This window comes from Benincasa hispida, chromosome 6 (genome assembly GCF_009727055.1).
Source record: "Benincasa hispida cultivar B227 chromosome 6, ASM972705v1, whole genome shotgun sequence".
Lineage (NCBI taxonomy): Eukaryota > Viridiplantae > Streptophyta > Magnoliopsida > Cucurbitales > Cucurbitaceae > Benincasa > Benincasa hispida.
The window spans coordinates 9447776-9454739 of NC_052354.1; positions in this window are offsets into that span (position 1 = coordinate 9447776).

Below are 6964 nucleotides of genomic sequence, written 5' to 3' on the forward strand. Positions count from 1 at the left end.
CCTCCAAGAGTATTGCCAGAACACTTTTGGAGTTGTGGAATGGGCGTAAAGCTAGTTTACGTCACTTTCGCATATGAGGTTGCCTAACACATGTACTTGAGGCTAATCCTAAGAAATTGGAACCATGTTCGAGGTTGTGCCTATTTGTAGTCTACCCTAAAGGGACATGAAGGGGTTACTTTTATGATCCTAAGGAGAACAAGGTGTTTGTGTCTACAAACGATACTTTCCTTGAGGAGGATCATATAAGGGAGCACATTCCAAGAAGTAAAGTCGTGTTGAGTGAACTTTCCAAATAAACTACTGAAACTTCAACAAGAGTTATTGAAGAGCCTGCTACATCAACAAGAGTTGTTGATGGAAGTTCATCTAGTAAGTTAAATCCACCTCAAGAGTTGAGGGAACCTTGACGTAGTGGGAGGGTTGCAAACCCACCTATTCGCTATATGGGTTTAACTGAAATACTAGCTATGGTAGCCGATGGTGAGATTGAGGATATGTTGTCTTACAAGAAGGCAATGAAGGATATTGACAGAGATGAATGGGTCAAAGCCATGGATCTCGAGATGGAGTCTGTGTACTTTAACTCAGTTTGAGATCTTCTAGATCAACCTAATGGGGTTAAACCTATAGGTTGCAAATGGATCTATAAGAGGAAACAAGGTGCTGATGGGAAGGTGCAAACCTTCAAGGCTAGATTGGTGGCAAAGGGTTATACCCAGATAGAGGGAGTTGACTATGAGGAGACTTTCTCGCACGTTGCCATGCTTAAGTCTATCCGCATCCTCCTATCCATTACTTCATATTATAACTATAAGATATGGCAAATGGATGTCAAGACTGCTTTTCTGAATGACAATCTTGAGGAGACCATTTATATGATGCAACTCGAGGGATTCATAGCCTAAGGTCAAGAGCAAAATGTTTGCAAGCTGAATCGATCCATTTATTGACTGAAACATGCATCTCGATCTTGGAACATAAGGTTTGATACTGCGATCAAATCTTATGGCTTTGACCAAAACGTTGATGAGTCTTGTGTCTACAAGAAGACCATCAACAATTCAGTAGTTTTCTTAGTGTTATATGTAGATGATATCCTACTCATTGGGAATGACGTAGGTTTATTGACTTCAGTTAAGATCTAGCTAGTGACCCAATTTCAAATGAAAGATTTGGGAAAGACTCAGTTTGTTCTTAGGATTCAGATATTTCAAGATCGAAAGAACAAAATACTAGCACTGTCTTAGGCATCGTACATTGACAAAATATTGATCAAGTACTCGATGTAGAACTCCAAGTGGGGCCTACTGCCTTTTTGACACGGAGTTACATTGTCTAAGAAATAGTGTCCTAAGACACCTCAAGAGGTTGAGGAAATGAGACGGGTCCCTTATGCATCTGCCATGGGTATTTTGATGTACGTGATGTTATGTACTCGACCTAACATCTGCTACGCTGTGAGGATAGTCAATAGATATCGGTCTAATCTAGGACAGGGTCACTGGACAGCCATCAAGAATATCCTCAAGTAGCTTCGGAGAACGAGGGACTACATACTTGTGTATGGTTCTAAGGATTTGATCCTTATAGGATACAGGGACTTTGATTTTTCAGAATGATAAGGATTCTTAGAAATCCACTTCAGGATTAGTGTTCACTTTTAATGGAGGGGCTGTAGTGTGGTGAAGCACCAAGCAGGGATGCATCGCTGACTCCATAATGGAGGCTGAGTATGTAGCGGCTTGTGAAGCTGTTAAGGAGGCTGTTTGGCTCAGGAAGTTCCTGATTGACCTGGAAGTTGTTTCAGACATGTCTAAGCCCATCACTCTTTATTGTGATAATAGTGATGCTATGGCGAATTCCCGTGACCTCGAAGTCATAAGTGCGACAAACATATAGAGTGGAAGTACCATCTCATCCGAGAGATTATGCATTGAGGGGACGTGATTGTCATGAAGATAACTTCAGAGCACAATGTTGTTGATCCTTTACGAAGGCTCTCATGGCTACAGTGTTTGAGGGCCACCTGCAGAATTTGGGTACATGGGACCGACTGCGGCTGGACTAGGGCAAGTGGGATGTGTTTTACTGGACGTTTGTGCCCTAGTTTATTGTTTTGTGTACTTGTAATATGATTATCTCATACACCCCACTAGCTTTAGGACAAGTGGGAGATTGTTGGGATTGATGCCCTAAATCTCATAGGGTTCTGTAGTTTGTAAACACATGTGTGAACAAACACCTTGTGATATATAATATGATATATTTTATTCACTTCAGTCTATGAAATATGTGATATTTTAGTTGCATTAACCACAAACCAATAAACTAAGATCCTTGGTTATTGTTGTAACTTAAGTATGTATATGGAGACATACAAGTGAATCGTGCTTTAAGTGATAACCTAAATGGTCTGTAGTATATGAATAATGAAGGAAAAACTTATCCTAGTGATACTACGAATACGACCCGCTTCGTAGATGTTACAAGTGTTGTAAAGTGCTACAAATGATCTGATCCTGATCATTCATGTGGAGACATGTGAGCGGGGGTATCCTATACAAAGAAGTTTGTATAATACTGGACCACGAAATGTTTAGTCTCGTTATATAACGTCGTTCATGACAGAGACTTTCATTTCCCTAAGATGACCATAGGTAACATGACCTTAATCCTGAGTGAGTTGTGAACTCCTGCATATGAGAGTGGTCATTTGATTTGCATAGGTGCGAGTGGCCAGATCGCCGACTCAAACCTACCACTTTGGGTATTCGTCTGATTGGGGAGCTGGAAACTCAGCTACACAAGACGGAATTCACTTATTCCTCAAAGCAGGGGTAAGTAGATAAATTACTTCCTTAAAGGTTGATTCTAAGGCTTGAACAATGTGGCACCACATCTTCTCTTGGCCCGAGAAGGGTTTAGTCATGATGGGATTATGATATATTTTTTATTAGAGGAATCAGTGGTACTTAAGGAGTTAGATATAACTACAGGGGCAAAATGACAATTTGGCCCAGCTGTACTTACGAGCGATTTGTGAAGGGTCATCGTACTGTTGATTGGTTATATCTGATGGACACAAAAATATATATGTAGTCCGAAAAGTGCAACTATCGGTCTTTAGTGGAGTGCCCGACAGTTAACGGATGGTGGATATCGTGATTAAAAAGTTTAGTCAGTTATTCACGTAGTGTTGGAGCTTCAAGTTACAGGCCCATAAGGTCCCCTTGGTAGCTCAATTGATTCATGTTGAGAATCAGTTTTTGGGTTAGTTTGAAGTGTTCAAATTAACAAGAAGGAATTTGATTATATATGATATAATTAAATTAGTTCAATTATATGTGATATAATTGATTTAATGTGTTTGATACATTATTTGATTGGAGGAATTAATATATATATGATTTATATTAAATACCGTAAATGAGAAAAAGAACTATGGTTTATATATTGCATATGATATAATATTAAAACTATAGGTTATAAATACAATATAATAAATTAGTTATTACATTTATTTATAATAAATTAATTATGAGATAATTGTTTTTTGGTTTTCTCCAAATAACCACCTTAGTGGGAGGTTTTAATTGGTTTATGGCAACTATTGGATAAAAGATGAAAATTGTTTTCATTTTTGTGATCCACACATTGCACGTGCAAAAGAGATCAAGTTATCAGATGATAACTTGTTGAGAGAGTAAGCGATCGATGGAGTTTTTCTATACGATAGTTACTCACTACTGATCGATCGAGTACTCAAGTCTATATGACAGGCTTATTCCTTTTGCACCTACTCGATCGTTTACCGATCATCAAGTTCCTCCATCCCTCTTCCCAAATCCATACAGAGCCTACACCTCTTGGATTCTCACACAGAGAATACCAAGATAGCCTCGTGGTAGTGTCGAGTTTCTATTCGAGGGTCGAGGGTCGATGATCGAGTTTTACTTGATTATGATTGAGGATTTACCAGTTTGTGTTGTTTGCTGGGTTTGATCATTGTGTTCGTGCTGTTAGACGCATTGGTGTTAGATCGAGGAAATACTAGAAGAAAGAGTTCTTCAAAGTTATGTTTACACGATCCCTCGTTTGTTCTTTAGAAGCATGCTCTAATTTTATCCTTGATGCATAACCGTTCTGTTTGATTGTAAATGTGTATGTTCTTTCATAATGGGTTTTGGAATTATCTGCTTCCACTCACTGGTTCTTTAGATTTAGAGTTCCTTCAATAACGAACTCCACCTTCATTTGTCTTCCCTAACTTATTCTTAAAGATCCACTTATAAGTCACCACTTTCTGTTTTAGAGGTAGAGGAGTCAGAGTCCAGGTTTCACTCTTGTATAAAGAACTCATCTCACAGTTCATTGCCTTTACCCATTGCTTATTGTCTTTACTGTTAATAGCTTCTTCATAGATTTTAGCCTCATCATCGTTTTGGTCATCACAGAGATTAACAAAAGCAACATAGTCATCTTCTCTATACCTCTGAGATGACCTTCTCTCTAGTCTACTTCTGTCTCCAATTAGAGCGTAATCTGTAGGTTTTTTGTCTGAGGTTCTTGAGCTGTAGTTTCTGACTGTTTCTTGTACTTCTATCTGATAATGATGATCAATTTCAATAGGATTAGAGGGAATCTGCTAAGTGTTAGGTAATTCTACCTCATAGTGAGCTTGAATCACTGTTTCACCATCATTTTCAACACTTCGATTAGTTCTGAAATCCCACAGCTTGAACCCCTTAGTACCTTCAGGATAGCAATGAACATACACTTTACTGTCCTACGTTGAACCTTTCCTTGTCTGACATGTATGTAACCCACACAACCAAAAGGTTTTAGGAATGATAGGTTAGGAAGATGTCCTGACCAAATTTTATCAGGTGTTTTAAAATCAATAGTTGTGTAAGGACTCCTATAGTAAAACAAGTTGTAGCTACTACCTTTGCCTAAAAATATTATGTTACTTTAGCTTTTGCAATCATACATCTAACCCTCTCTAGGATAATTCTGTTCATCATCTCAACTACTCCATTATGTTATGATGTGTAGGCTACTGTTTTGTATCTAGTTATTCCATTCTCAGCACAAAAACTATTAAAGTCATTGCTTAGAAACTCTAGCCCATTATCTGTCCTCAAATATTTTACTTTCTTATTAGATTGGTTTTCGAAAATAGATTTTCAACTTTTAAATTTGTCAAAAGTTTGGTCTTTAGATTTTAGCAAAAACACCCAAAGTTTTCTTGAGAAGTCATCTATTAAGAAGAAAAAATACCTTGAGCCACTCCAAGAGGGAGTCCTTGTAGGCCCCCACAATTCAACATGTATGTAGCTAAGGATTTCAGTGTTTGTCCCTTCACAAATTTCTGCCTTTTTGACTTTCCATATACACAATGCTCACACAAATTCAGCCTTTTAGTGCCTTTGGACTCGATCAACCATGTTTTTGTAGCTTTTGTATACCTTTCTCATTTATATGTGAGAGTCTTCTATGCCATAAGTCAATCCCATCCTCTTTATCCTTCTGTGCAACAATGGACTGAGCTGAAAGAGTAACATTTCTCACAAAATATAGCCCATTGGACTTTATTCTCGTAAAGACAGCCCTTCCTTCCTTCATGATCTTTAGGCTTCCATTTTTCCCAACAAAAGAACAACCTTGTGTTGGGGTTTGTGCCCTAAAGTCTCGTGCCCTGTATTTTGTAAATAACTTTGTAAGAACACTTGTGATGTATAATATATATGATATTTACTTCACTTCTTGACTTTGCACATTTAGATTTTTTTATTTTACCACAAACCAATAAACTTAATATCCCTAGTTGTCTTTATGTAACTTAAGCATGTATGTAGTGACATACAAGTGGATCATGTCTTAAGTGACAACCAAAATAGTCTGTAGTATATGGATATAGGAGGGAAACCTTATCCTGGTAACACTACGGATGCGGCCCGCTTTGTAGAATTGTTACAAATATTATGACTTGTCACAAATGGTCTGATCCTGATCATTCGTGTAGTGGACATGCGAGCGGGGGCGTCCTGTACAAAGAGTTTGTGTAAGACTTTACCTCGAAGTGTTAATGTCTTGTCATATAACTCCGTTCATGACTGAGACTTAACTTCACTAGGATGACCATAGGTAACATGACCTCAATGCTGAATGAGTTGGGAACTCCTGCCATTGAGGGTGGTTCTTTGATTTGCATGGGTGCAAGTGGCCAGAGCGCCGACTCAAACCTACCATTTTGGGGATTCATCTGATTTGAGAGATGGGAACTCAGCTTCACAAGATGGAGTTCACTTCTTCCCTAAAGTAGGGGTAAGTAGATAGATTGCTCTCTTAAGGGCTGATCCCGGGGCTTGAACGATGTGGCGTCACGCACCTTTTCATGGCCCGAGAGGTGTTTACACATATTAGGACTATGTTGTATTGTTTATTAAAGGGATCAATGGTACTTAAGAAGGAAGATGTAATTACAGGGGCAAAACAGTAATTTGGCCCAGCTATAATTATGAGCATCTGTGAAGGGTCATCGTACTGATGATTGGTTATATCCAATGGACCTAGAAATATATCTATGGCAAGAAGAGTTCAATTGTCGGTCTTTAGTGGAATGCTTGGCAGTTAACGAATGGTGGATATCGTGACTAAAGAGTTTAGTCAGCTATTCACGTACCGTTGGAGCTTCGAACCATAGGTCCATAAGGTCCCCTTGATAGCTTGGATACAAGTTGAGAGTCAGTTTTTGGTCAGTTTGAAATGTTCAAATTGACAAGAGGGAGTTCGATTATATATGATATAATTGAACGAGTTAATTAAATATGATATAATTAACTTTATGTATGAGATACATTAATTTGGAGGAAATTGGATATAAATATGATTTATATCTAGTAGAGGAAAATATTATAATTAATATATGATATTAATTTATATGTTATGAATATGATGA